The 13,902-nt window shown below is 47.7% G+C and overlaps 1 protein-coding gene across 5 annotated transcripts in view; it reads left to right on the plus strand.

Moving 5' to 3' along the window:
* The window catches only part of sema4ba (sema domain, immunoglobulin domain (Ig), transmembrane domain (TM) and short cytoplasmic domain, (semaphorin) 4Ba), a 68,933-nt gene that overhangs the window by 9,369 nt on the left and 45,662 nt on the right, over window positions 1–13,902 (plus strand). The window contains exons 1-2 of one of the 5 annotated variants that reach the window (XM_035395897.1): window positions 5,145–5,567; window positions 13,467–13,579. The exons of 2 other annotated variants lie outside the window; for them this stretch is intronic. The gene's annotated coding sequence lies outside the window, so the exon portion shown is untranslated. Of the gene's footprint in view, window positions 1–5,144; window positions 5,568–13,466; window positions 13,580–13,902 lie in introns of those variants that run through there. 2 more of the 5 variants (XM_035395899.1, XM_035395896.1) reach the window with 2 other exon arrangements.

Genomic DNA, 13,902 nt, shown 5'->3' on the forward strand with positions numbered 1-13,902 from the left:
ATGATACATTTGGACCAATCAAACTAGCGTGCCATAAATGGTAGCTGAAATTCATTCAAAACGTGAAGTTTTCAAATAATTTTCATTGATTCTCTGTAGAATTTACTTATTTTTAATTTGTTCTTTTTTTTTTGCTTAAAGAATAATTTCTGCCATGTTGTGTTGTCCATTTATTGGAGTGTGAATATAGCAGTACATTAATAAAAAATATGAAATGTACAATACGACCGTACATTTTAATTTAATTGCCCCCTGCCCCTCAGTCTGGCAGCTCACATCTATTAGACAGGGAAACTTATGAAACGGCCTACAAAAAGAAGCCAGTCATTAACATGTAGCAGCTAATTACCAGCCCGTTGGAGACCTGAGCCTGTGTGATAACTCAATTTGCATTTTAACAGACCATGAATACGTAATGCTGCGGTTTTAAGATCAAATAAAAGTGTGGAACTTTTAGGACATCAGAGATAATTGAAAAGCAGCAACAGAGATAGTCTACTTTGACATAGAATAGGAAGGGCTTTCTTAATTAGATGATTGGCAGTTCATGATAAACATGATTGTGTTTCCTTTCGTGGTGGGTTTTGACTCGGTTAGTGACACATTGTTTTATTGCAGAGAAGCCTGGGGAGTCCGTTTGTGCACATTAAAGGAAATTGGTTAAAACTTAATTTTGCTTTCATCAAAATAAATGATGCGATAATGGTTCAGATAATGGCGATTGAATTTGTCATTCAATAAGTTTGTCTCCGCCTGCACTGAAAGATGGATTTCTGCCGTGTGCTGAATCAGGCATGGCCGTCCTGTCTCCCGTCTGACTCGTGAATTTCACTTGAGGAGCTGGCGAACTCCGAGCTCCGCAGAATGAATCCACTATTCAGATTTAAGGGATTACGCCACTTCCTGGGAGATGAAAGAATAATGTTTGATTCTGGGGGTCCTTTGAAAGCCACTTTGATGTCCTATTAGTTTAACCCCCTCCTGAATTGGGATTGAGAGAGAGAAAGAGAGAGAGAGAGAGAGAGATTAAATACTTAAAGTCCTTGTTTTTGCTAGTGATGTTCATTCATATTCTAGCCTACATTATATAAATTTAGTTTTATTGTAATTTTTTCCAATAAGAGGGAGAGAGGGAAAGAGAGATAGCCGCTTAACCTCAAGGCCACGCGGTGCCAGCCAGTGAACGATGGCGTTTTGGGATAGAGACACCGGCGCCGTGTCGGGTCACTCTGCGGGGCGGGGCGCGGCGCGGCGGTTCAGCGGTGCGGCGGTCGGCTCCGCGGCCGCAACCCACCCCGCAGAGTGACCCGGTGGGTTGAGTGACCCAGAGTGACAAACGGTGTTTGCTGCCCCGTCTCTCAGAGGTCAAGAGAGAGAGAACCCCACTGAGCGCCGGCGTCCGCTCTGCGTGTTTACTCTGCTGAGCATCGGCGGGATGTTAGCGCGTCCCCTGGGACGCCCAGCCTCTCCTCCCCCCCGCGGCTGCCTGTCCCAGGAGGCGCAGGGCTGACGGAGTACCTGAGAATCTTCAGTGGTGCACCGTCAGGCTAACGCGCGCAACGGGACGACTAACAGAGCTCAGACACTGAGCACTGCGCAGGCTTAGGGCTCATTCGTTCGAACTGGCCGGTCAGAAGGCCACTACAGACCAGAGAGCTGAACCATTAATAGTTAGCAATTAGCCCTGTGGAGGGGCATTGCTGTTGAACTCTTGAGCGAGGTACTGTATAATCCCTATAGTATTGCAAAAGTTGCGTATTTCAGAAGAATTTCAATAGAGGACTCAAATAGTAACACATGTACTCAATCGCTGAAAGCAGCACATAGAAGATTGAGTCACAGGATACCTAAAAATATATTGTGTAATATAATAATGCATTATAAAACAATAAATCTAACAAATGTATGTACGATACCTTGGATGACGGTGCCTGCTAAACGAGCACATAACAAGATTCAAACCTGAGCCCAGAGTCTGAGGTGAGGAGGGCTAGACGTCAGTGTCCAGCTGGGTGCGTTACCCCTGTAATTACCAGAAGGTTCTAAGGGTCCCACCCTCTCTCTACAGGTTTAACATGATGGAGGCGCCACTGATAGTTGACGTAAACACCATCCCGGATGCATTCGACAGAGTTAAGCTCTTCACAGTGCGAATGTTGGCTGGGACGGTTACTGTGCGTGTCTGCCATTTGGCCAGCTTGTAATAACCACTCTAAGATTAAGTGAAGGGGAGGGTCCCCTCCTCCGTCTGCTCGCCATGGTCTCTGCTACACTCCAAAGCAAAACGTACAGTGGGATTACATGGGATTTTTGTGCCGGTTGTCTTACCGGCTACGGAGTGATTTGTAATCCCCTTTGTGTGAGAAACTCCCCATTGTTCTCAGTTGTTTGAGTGGATTCCCTTATGCACTCACACACAGACACTCACACACTCATACACACATGCACGCACACACACGCACACACAGGCACACACACACTGGCACACACACACACAGGGACACATACACTCATACACACACACACTGACACACACACACACGCAGGCGCACACACACACATACACACACACTCACACACACACATACTCAGCGAGCTGGGACAGTGAGCCCTGTGGAGGCGGCGGTGCTCCAGTGAGCGTGTGATCCCTGGTGTCCAGGGTCCGGTACAGTACTATAGCACCTGTCCCCAGCGGCCCTGGCCTGTGCCTGAGTCTCCTGACCCCTCGGCCTCCAGCTGGCTGCTCCTCTGGTCCAAACACAAGTCTGGCATTCCGGCCCAATGACATCCCTGACCCAGAATGCCTCCCGTTCCTGCTCAGCTCCCAAAGCTCTTCAGATGATCACATTCACCCCAGGGCCCAGTATGTGCCCTCATGTTCCCTCTGTCTATTCTTCAATGCCCCCTCCCATAAGCCCCCCCCCCACCTCCCTGCCCCCTTCCTTTGAGGTCAGGGCCCCCGACGGTCATGGTTTGATCTGTGACATCTGCATTTTATTTTAGCTTTTCTTACAAGGCCTAGACTTTTTTTTTCTTTTTTTTTTAAACTATTCTTGAATGAAAATAAAGAAGAAAGGAAGAAGAAAATTTTATCACCTAGAAATATGTAAATTTCCCTATTATTATTGCTCAAATGAAGTGCTACCGTTTTGCAGAATGGGGGGAAATGCTGGATTACATAATCTTTTTTGCTTGTTTTTTATCATGTGGCGTTCCATTTATAGAAATGCATTCTGACACGTTTTTATATTGCATTTCCATGTTAAGGCGCAGGAAATGGCAGGTTTGGGTGGGTCCAAAGTTAAGTGCATTATCCGGTTTGCTCACTAACCAAAGCGTTCTAAAGTGAAAGGGTGCCGGAAACTTTTCCAGTCTGTCTGGCTGTTGCAATATTAATGGAAATAAATCCACAAGTATTGAATGAATGCTGCTTCATTACATGACTGAAATAAGCGTCAGAGCGTGCGCTTTACCTAATTAAACAAACTCACTTCCCAAACTTGACACTTTCTGTTTTGTCAGATTGTGATTTTGAATATGAAAAATGTTGCCTTCAGCAAGAAATTACATTTTTTAAATGTTAAGGCATATAAATGATTGCATGTAGATCCAGACTGCGATATCATTTCGTATTTGCCCAAATGAAGGCTTTTAGTTCTCTCTGTCATTTAATATTGGAATGGTTTACGCCATCAATCAACGCCATTAACGGTTGAGGTCTATTCATCCCAAGAAATGTAATCTCCAGCCACCCAATATGACACAGAATGTTGAAAAAAAATGTTTATTTTTGTATTGTGTGTTCTTTATCGGTTTTCATTTTGTTGTTATAAACACCTATAAAAGAAAGATCTTTTAAATGTTATTTTTTCCCCAAAATTAAAATATCCAATTTAGACTCTTGAGTCACCTGGTCTTGCCCGGAGCACTGCACCTAGAGGGCGTTCGTCTGTGAGGCAGGGACTGGATTCCCTCCCTCCTCCCCCCCCCCCCCCCCCCCCCCCCCCCCAGTTTGCTGTTTATGTATCAATCATAAGATTATCCCAATAACATACGGAATAAAAGCAGGGGAAAGGTCAGACACCTGTTTCTCTCCTGTCTTTTTACCACATTCGTTTAGGCTATATCTCTTTTATGAAACATACATTTCTATATATTCTTTTATAGCATGAGTTCAGTGCATCCCGTAATGTGGTTTCATTACGGCACTGTATCATGTCAGACGTTCCTTCACACATGTTGTGTGTGTGTGTGTGTGTGTGTGTGTGTGTGTGTTTGAATGTAAATGATTGAGAGCTTGTGACAGACAGGAATACCGATTAATCTAAAATTGTATTATTCAGCCGCCATGGTGTATAAACTCCTTACATTGCAGAAAATGTCACGACTCCTTAAAGTGAAATCGTCGTGTTATTCTTTCTGTCTTTGAAGAACCTGAATTTCCACTCTTTTTCGCGACATTCACCTTGTAAAACCTGACCGCGCTCCATAAGACTATAAAATTGACAACGGACGTCTTATACTCTGTTTATCCGTGTTTACGCCAGGAAATTCTTTAACGTAAACACATTTCAGGTAAGGCCAGCCAGCAGTCAACCTGCTATTGTTTGCACATTTCCAGTCACTGCTTGTAACTGTACTCCTGCAAGAGTACAGTTCGTGCATGTTCATATTGCTTTCAAATACGAGGGCGAGTCTCTCGGCATTAAATCCATTTTCCCCGGATCGAGTATTTTAATACCAGTCCAAACCCTGCCAGCTGATCCTACGCACTGCACGCACTGTCTGCTTTACGTTGTCTATAAAGGAACAGTGATACAGTACGGTTCCTAATTATATTGCGTGTATAGCTGTCGTTATATTTACACACATTAAAGCGGTCATTCTTTCTGAAATAGGCTACTGGGGGTTTTGAGAGGTTAGACCTGAAAATTCAACTGTCCTTGGAATTTAAATAAATACAATTTCACCTCCACACGTAGTCTTTGCTCAATTTGAACGCGAACAGAGCGAGTACCTACACGTGTGAGCACTCTGCGAAATTACTCATGCTGACTCTGTACTCGAGTCCGACCCAATCCAATTAGTAAGTGCATAAACGACAGTCAGTTACTGTGTGTTTGACTTTAACCTCAGACGAAGTTTCTGAATGCAAATTAGAGGGCATTACACACAGTCAACGACGGAAAGCGTCAGTAAATAGCGAGTAAGACGTGCGTTCCCTTTCCATAAATCACAGGGCTAGATACTGTATCTGTCTTTCTATTTCTCCTGACACGTAGGGGAGGGGCAAAGGGTAGCTGCGAATGTCTAGGCTGTAGTACTACAGCGAGCGTCAATAGTAGGAGCGCTCAAGCATAGTGGAGTGGTAGCAGGGAACAGAAAACGCAACTACAGCCTACAATTCGTATCGCTGTCTTTTAACTATTTTTAAGGAATTCCTTGCGCTGGCTACACATCAAGTCTCTCGGAAGTATGTCCATTTAGTTTTCCTGATATATCACCGACTAAGGTTTTTTCTTATTTCTGGAAAGGATTTACCCGTGAACGTTAACGGTTGGGGAAAAGTAAGTAGAAAGCCACCTTCATATTATTCTCATGGAGAGGTATTTCGTATGTACCTTAACTGTAAAGTGCGCAGAATTATTGACGTGTGTGTGTATCTTGCTGCCTGAGTCTGTTGCATATTTATGCGCTCTTAATTATTTGGCACTCCCCGATCATTACATGGGTGTGCTAGTGGTTCTGTGTGCACGATATTCGTTGTTGCTTGTCTGTTTGAAAGCGCAGAGTAAGTGAGAGTTATTGCTGACACGAGACCGGGGTGCTTCGGCAAACCTCATTGGCACGAGATAGGAGAAGGGGGTAGTTGGGGTAGTACGGAGAGAGAGGGGCTGTTTTTGCTTGAGTGCGTGCAGTGAAGCGCACTGCTCCAGATCTCGTTGCCTTGCCGGGGGCCTCTCTCGGGGGATATGAGAAATTTCTGTTGCCATTGCACAGGTTGAACAAAAACAGAGAAAATGAGTTATCTAGCCCGTAAACTATTCTTCAGCATAAAACGAGATTGCTGCAACGTATGTTATAAGGTATAAAGTCTAGTTATGAATGATGAGTATTTCCCATCTCCAAGTGTTAACGTAGCTTGTGTTTATTTTTACGTCATTTGACATCATGGACATCATGTAGACGCACTGCGTGTCAAGCAGTGCGTCTAAAACTTAATTACTACTACGAGGCTCTGCACGAGGGACTGACGTGTTTCCATGTGTAAACAACATGTTGTGATTTTTCACTGGGGCAGGTGCTCGCTCAACTAGGAGGGAAAGATGGGAAGTGTTTCTCATACTGCTGTCATGGGATTTTTTTTAACGCCCAAATTTGCACAACGCAGCATGGAGATAACCCAGGTGTTAGCATTTTGGAACCCGACGAAGCAGAGTCACAGAAGCTGCTCTATTTATTTTCCATTGAAGAGTAAATGTATTTCAGGTAGTGAAGCAGACAGTGTTTTAACATGCAACTGGATTCCAGGAGAATGGACAGAGCGGTCTTGCCAAGCAGCGAAACTGATTATTTTAAAAGGAAGGAAGGGAATAGGTGTGAAAAGGCAGCCACACCCAAGAAACCGTACCCCTGCCTTTCTGTTGGGTGGTTATGAAATTTGTATTAGGTGCTTTGCCAGTATTTATAGTTTTTTTTTAATGGTAGGGCGGGGCGCTAATTGGGGGAGGGGAGAGGCTCGTCTGTGCTGACGGACTTGCCTGTTTTCTTTAGGTCGGACCCCTTAGGATAACAGCTGGCATAAGCATTCCCGCTCGGGGAGCCCCGACAATGAGCTGTCTGTTGACACTGTCAGAAAGATTCCGGCTCCCCGTTTGAAGGACGCTGCCCGCTACATCCATATCTTGTGATCTAGAGGCTGCCACAAAAGATTTTACCGCCCTCAGCTTTTTTGCTTTTGTGGAGCGCGTTAAATATTCCTCGGAGAATGTGTTCTGATTTTGAAGTCGTTTTTTTTAAATTCTGCATATTGGGGCGTGTGGGCAAAGTGGCCCTGATTCGAGCAGTTGGGTTAAACAAAGCTGCCCAGCATGTGGGGGCGGGGGGGAGGGGGGGTGGTACTCTGTTTGGGGTCCCGGCTAGAAATCGCACAGGGGGGAAACGAGAGACCAAGTCAACAGAGAAGGGGTGCTACTGTGTGGAAAGGCTTTGGGAAAGAAAGCAAACGGAGTGACCTGTGACAGATCGGAGAGTCAGCATGGACAACAGCGAGGCAGTACAGTCAGCCCATCGCATACAGTTTAACCCCCACCCACCCATACCACTCCCACCACATTCCTATGGGTAGTGTTGCTGATTTTTCTTCTTCTTTGGTCGGGTCATCCACCGCAGGCGCTACCTGGATCTGTGTGCCTTAGAAAGCTTCAGATGATGAATCAGGCAAAGTGCTCCGCTCTGGCTGTGAAATCAGGAATGTAAATATGCGCATGCGGCCGTCTCCTCTGCTACAGCCGGCAGCGTGCTGAACGTGGGCTCAGACACTGAGAGGAAGCCTCTCGAGCCGGGCCTGACTCGCCATCGCATCACAGTCTGCGCTCTTTAGGTGTGTGACGGTAGGACTAAGCAAATTACAGCCGTCTGATTCAGCCCCTCAGGCTTTGTGGTCCGGAGGTCACCAAGGTCACCGTTCTCACGCAAAATTTTTAAAAATCAGCGCGTTGTCTACCCCAGGCTGTGAAATGGGGCGCGGTTCTTCTCTGCAGCGCGGCGAGCGCGTTGCTGCTCGGTTCGAGCGCGGGCTGCGGTGTGAGATGCATCGTCTGTTTGGAAAGGATCGGTGTGAGTGCCGAGAGCGCGTGCGTGCACCGATCCTCTCGGAAACGGTGCCGTTTTCCCACCGCGAGGCCAATAGCAAGGCTTCAGTTTCTGATAAAAGACTCAGGAGATGATTCGCTCATCCATATTGCATACATGTGACAAAATATATGCTCTCTCACTGAAGGTCAGAGGAAAACCGTGCCTGGGCAGTGTAGAGTTACACACATACATTTCAGAGGGGCGGGGGGGTGCGCTTCCTGTACTACGTGCACAGATCTGATCCTGGATGGAAAAATCATCTTTTTTAATCAGAGCTTCCATCACCCCCACCCTCCATGTTTCCATCCGCAGTGAATGGTCAACGCGTGTCACCGAAATCAAGGACGGGAGGGAAGGCTCTTCGTTCTGTTAGAGTTCTGTGTGTGTGAACATGCCCTGCCGGGACGGGGCAGTGACGCGGGTGGGGGCTGATGGGAAATAAGGGGCAGCCTCGGAGCTGCCTGCCACTTGCGGCTCCGGGGTTAAGCGTGGGTCTTGGGGGAATTGGTTTGCTGTGCACTGGCTCGTGGGAACTTTGCCGGCACGTTCTTTTGGAACAGAAGCGCCTCCTCCGAGGTCCCCTTCTTGCGTGGTGGATGCGACGTGGGAAACGACTGTGGTCCTGGACTCGGGCCAGATTTCTGTTTTTGCCTGGTACTTCCACCCTCAGCTGTGACCTTTGACCTCCTGTGACGGAGCAGCGATCAGGAGAAGTGCCCCGGGCTTTCCACATATGGAGTCAGGTCACAACAAGTGCAGTACTACAGGTCTGTGTGTGTGTGTGTGTGTGTGAGAGAGAGAGAGACAGTGTGTGTGCGAGTATGTGTGTGTTTGTGTGTGTGAGGGAGAGAGAGAGAGAGAGAGAGAGTGTGTGTGTGTGTGTGTGTGTGTGTGTGTGTGTGTGTATGTGTGTTTGCATGTATGTTTTCTAATGTAGCCAGAATACATTGGTGGTGGTGCAGGTGAAATTAGTGCTTTTCACCAAAGCACAGACATTCAGACAGGCAGGTACCGCACGCACATGTCCTTATGTTTCACTGTTTCTCATGCCTCCCATTTGCAAGGCTGCTTTTTTGGAAGAAGCCGCTTCCCCCCCAGTTCTTGCCTCCCTCGCACTCCGTACGCAGCACACTTACGCACAGAGAGACTGCCAGGTCACGGACATGTGCATGAGTGCCTCTGTTTTCTGGAGCATCGGGGGAGATGAATGAATACGCCAGAACCTCTTCGCCCCCTGCCCCGCCCCCTCCCCCGCCCCTCCCCCTCGCTCAGATATTTGATATCTGAGAGCATTCCAGGTTGCGCCCTTTATAGCTCTAATGGCCGGCCCAGCCCTCCCTCACATTCCTGCTCCTGCCGTTGGTGACCCCGTCGTCACTGGCTCCTCCCACTCAGATAGTACACTTGTCAGCTGAATACAGTGCCGGTGTTTCAATGGGAAATCTCATAAAAGCTACAAAAGGTCAACCTTTGTAGAGATTATTATTATTATTATTGATGGGGATATTTTTATATTTTTTATTATATTTGTAAAAAAATATCTAAAATAACTTAATAATAATAAGGGCTTTATAGTGCTTTTAGGGAAGATGAGGCCAGCATGCTTTTGTGCTCATATTGGTGCTGTAATATGCATGACAGTGGATTCCAGGGAGGGAAGGCGTTTGGTGCATAGCTGACTCCCACAGTGTAGACAGCGAGTGCTCACAGCTCCTACTCTGCCTCTCTGTCCTGCTGCTATTGTGGTGGAAATTCTGTCTACATCCACCGGCGGTTAGAAGAGTTGAACGACTTGCGCACAATATTCTTTTCAAGCTTTAATGCTTGCAAACATAAGCTTATCCTGAGAGACACTCTTACCTAGTGCTCTGAGACGCAGCCCAGAGACTTGCTTTTTTATAGCATAACCGGCGACAGGCTGTCATTAAAAACTGATAAACCGGATACATGTGCATTTTCAGTAATACTAATTTTAGAAATCACATCTTGGTAGATGTGTGTGGAAGTGGCTTGTCCGTCTCTTGACCTTTCTTTTCTCAGAATCGTTTCTCTGCCTTGCTTTGCGAGAGAGCAGACAGGCGTTTGTGGTCGGCACATCCTGTAGCACGTCTCTGCTGCTGGCCTCTTTTGCACACACACACACACACACACACGTCAAAATGTAGACATATGACACACGTATCTTTACTTTGAATTTCACCAACAGACTATACTCAGGCCTGACAGGGTAGGGCCAGGTCCCTCTCTCTTCGGGCCTGGCCTTCAGATAGGGGCCGGGGCAATGGCATTTCCCAGACCCCCCCCCCCCCCCCCTCCTGTGTTTATCTGTCTCTGCCCAAACTCTTTGTTATGGTAATGAGGGCTGGGCCCATTATTTTTATGGAGTGTTAAATCAGCGTGTGGTATATACTGGCAAGACAGGCCGCGGTGTAGATGTTAAACAAGATCAAAGCCTTTTGTGCGATACGGTGTGGTGATTTATGCTCTTGTGAAAGCATGGCCCTCTCTCTGTCTCTTTCTTTCTGTTTCTCTGTCTCTTTCTCTCTCCCTCTTCATCTCTCTCTCTCTCCCTCTCTCTCTCTCGCTCTCTCTTCTCTCAACATTCGTGGCGCAGTCTGTAAGTGCTTGGTTCTGTTGACATTATTTCAACCGCACTGCTGCACTCAGAGGCTGTCTGAGTACGCTGCAGTAGATTCAGTCTAAAAGTAACCCAAGAAAAGCCTTCTACTTAAAAAAAAAGAAAATAGAAATATATATATATATATATATTCCACTGCATGCAGCCCATTTAGGTGTCGGGAGCAGGAAGCACAATTCTATGAATAATTTAACAGTGGATCAAAAGCATGACATCCTTACACGTGGGCTTTTTTTGCCCTCCCGTTCTGGCCGTGTGCGTTTCCGATTTCCCCTCCCCTGTGTAGATTGTGTGGCGATGGTTGGCACTGAAGGACGGTGGAGCTGTAGATATTGTGCTCTTCCTGGCCTGCCCACAGGCTCACCAGCAGGCCAAGGGCAGAACGTTAGCGGTTAGCGGGACACTTGGCGCACGTCCCGTAGGCTACGCTTCGGGCGTAGCGACAGTTAGGGGGTGTGGACGAGGAGCCAGTTGATTGACGCCAGGGTGCAGTTAGCGCCCAGACGTCAGGGGTGGCATCAAGTCTCCTGCATGCCCGCCACCATCGCAGGCTGACCCGAACGGGATCGTCGCGCTGTTCCCGGACCGTTCCGGGGGCCGGGCCGGGGTAAAGGCCTGCCAGGCCCGGCTGGCGCGTGGCCAGGGCGGCGTCCCCGTGCGATCCGGCGTGCCTGCGTGCCCCTGCCCTGCCCCCGCCGTGCGCGTTTACACCCTGACACCTCAAAGCTGATTATCAGGCGCCGGCTCCGTCCCGCCTTGCGGCTCCGTGTTTAGTAAACAGCAGAAATGTATTCTGTGTTCTTCTGTTCCAAAGCGTTTTCATGAAACACGACGCGCCTTTTTCTCTCCTTGTACTATAGCGTCCCTGGCACTGTCATAAAACAGACAGGGAAAAAGGTGCCTGGTATTTAGTGAAAGCGCTGTGGAGGCGGTATACCTGCAGATAAGAGTGTCTGCTGCTTTAATTAAGCGGGTGCGATGGGGATCCCCCCGTTGCCTTTACGAGCCCCGTGGCGCTGGTGTGTTTTCGGAGCGGGGATCCGTAAACGGGACGTCACGGGGCCCCGGCGTTGGCCCGCCTCCGGTCCGTACGGAGCCTCGGAAGAACGTGGCGGCCGCTCTGACCGGTAAACCATCAGAGACACGGCGGGGGAAATTGCTGTAAAACCCTGTTATTAAATTGCATGATTTCATCTACAAATCGTTACATGCGGAATGTCTGGCACAGGAGAGCGACGGAGACGCGGAGGGAGAGAGAGTGATGGACTAATTCGGTTTGGTAATTGAAAATGTGATACCATTCCGCACCCAGTCAGTCTGTCTAATGCACCTCGGCAGTGGGGCTTAATTTATGTCTGGAGGTAAGTGGGAGAAATGGGAAGCATGGCCCTGTGATTTCGGCTCGGGGCATTACAGCCTGTGCGCCATGAAATTACAAATGTAGAACTTTCTAGAATAAATAACACATTCTCTCATATAACCTGCGAAGAGCAGTCAGCGTTTGTAGAAACCAGTAAAGTCATACCTTATCTTTGAGAACCTGGAGACGTTCTTAACGCAATGTTATCTTCCCTGAATTTATGCCATAAAGAACTTCTCCTCATTTTATGGTAAATTCTCTGCTTCGTAACCCATTGTCTGCTCCTAAACATTAATTGCTCTCTCTTAACCTTTGACCTTTTGGTCTGCTTTGATTTGGGATCTTCTCCTACGTTTGTCTGTTGGGACGTGGGGGGATGGGACTTGAGTATAGAATCACAGCACCAGCAATCTCTTCACAGAGAACATTTAGAGACGTCATGTTCTGTACTTGGAAAACTGTTAAGATGGTAAGATGGAACAGGATTACATGCCTGAAAGTGCTTTTTTAGTGCTGACTCTTCTTTTGTGGAACTCAGTGAAGATACGGAAGACACAGTTTTGTATACAGTGTCACTAAAACGACAGAGAAACGGCACTGAAATGTGGCACACTTAAGTGCGATTTTCCATTCTTGAAACCCACTGAGCGGTAATGTGACACGGTGTAGCGCAAGACAGCCTGTGTGTGTGTGTTTGTGTTCCTTTTTTTACTCCAGATTTTTTTTTTACACGATTAGAGGGAAAAAAGCATAGCTACTTTTTAGGTCCCTGTACATGACAGTGTGTTTCTATTTTTTTTTTACTTCTTTTTCCTATTGCCGTAAGCGGAGCTGACTTGAGAACTGAGCCGGGCTTCCGTGGGGCTAACCCGGGCGTGTCACCCCGTGTGCTGGAGACCAGGAGCAGGGAACCCTGAAATCTGATAACGCCCGCAGTCCCCTCATGCGGCTGAGCCGGTGAAATAGAGCAATCTGTCGAGGCTTCACCGTCGCTCAGCCTGAGGGGTGAATTTGATCCCGCTTTTTTCGCCCCTTTGCCAGACCTTTTGAGGTGTGATTTAAGAGAGCTGATGTGCCCCAACAGGGCGAGTGCCTTCTAGTGTTAATTATGTAATGGCGGGAGGCCGTTCAACGATACGCACTTGACACGCACGCCATGAAAGGCCTCTGGCGTTTGGGTGTAGCGGCCATTAAAAAGCTTTGGCAAAGCGTCTCGTGAGCCAGCGTGCTTGGCGCTAACAAGCTCGCTGCTTTCGAATGACAGCACTCCGCCCCCTGTTTGATTGACAGCCGGGCTGTCCTGTAGGTCGGAGCCCCGTCGTCTGGGATACTAGTTGAGGCAGCTGTGTGGAATTCTCCTTGGACCTCTCTGTATTGGGGGAATTCACGGAATCATTGGGATGTCTTGCATGCCGGTACCTTAGTGACCACTGATTTCTGTGGCCCGAGGAATGAGAAGCGTTCTATTGATCTCTGCTGAATGAGGACAATGGACAGTTTGGGGGTTGGGTTGGGGGGCAGGGGGCACTTAAGGTTTGATTTGGACTTGGTACCACCATTCCACAGCAGGTTATCTGCAAAGCCAACCTGGCATTTGTGTGTGTGTCCCAGGCTCGAAACCGAATTGATCTGTGAGAGCCACTGAAGTCACCAATATTTTGGATCATTTATTTCCTTTGAGAAGATCTGGGTTGCCAGTGTGAGGAGACTCCCGAACAAGGCAAGTACGTATGTGCAGTGTGGTACTTTCTCAGTTTTGGTGAGGGGGGCGATCAGTTAGAACAGTGAGCAGACAAGAGATTATGGAGTTACAGTTTGTAGTTAACCTAACCTGTGGCTTATGTAAAGTGCATTAGGGCTGCTTTGCGTGGTGTAATCTGCAAGCCTGCTTTCTGAGAAAGCGGACGGATCGTCTTCCCATTGTTACAGGGGATTTGCATTATTTTCCTCGGAATGCTTGGAGAGAATTCCGGCACGTCTGCCACCAAAAGAGGGGTTTTAACCATGTGGGGCACAGCCAGAATGCAGAATTGCTGGCACTGGTGGT

Source organism: Anguilla anguilla, chromosome 16 (genome assembly GCF_013347855.1).
Source record: "Anguilla anguilla isolate fAngAng1 chromosome 16, fAngAng1.pri, whole genome shotgun sequence".
Lineage (NCBI taxonomy): Eukaryota > Metazoa > Chordata > Actinopteri > Anguilliformes > Anguillidae > Anguilla > Anguilla anguilla.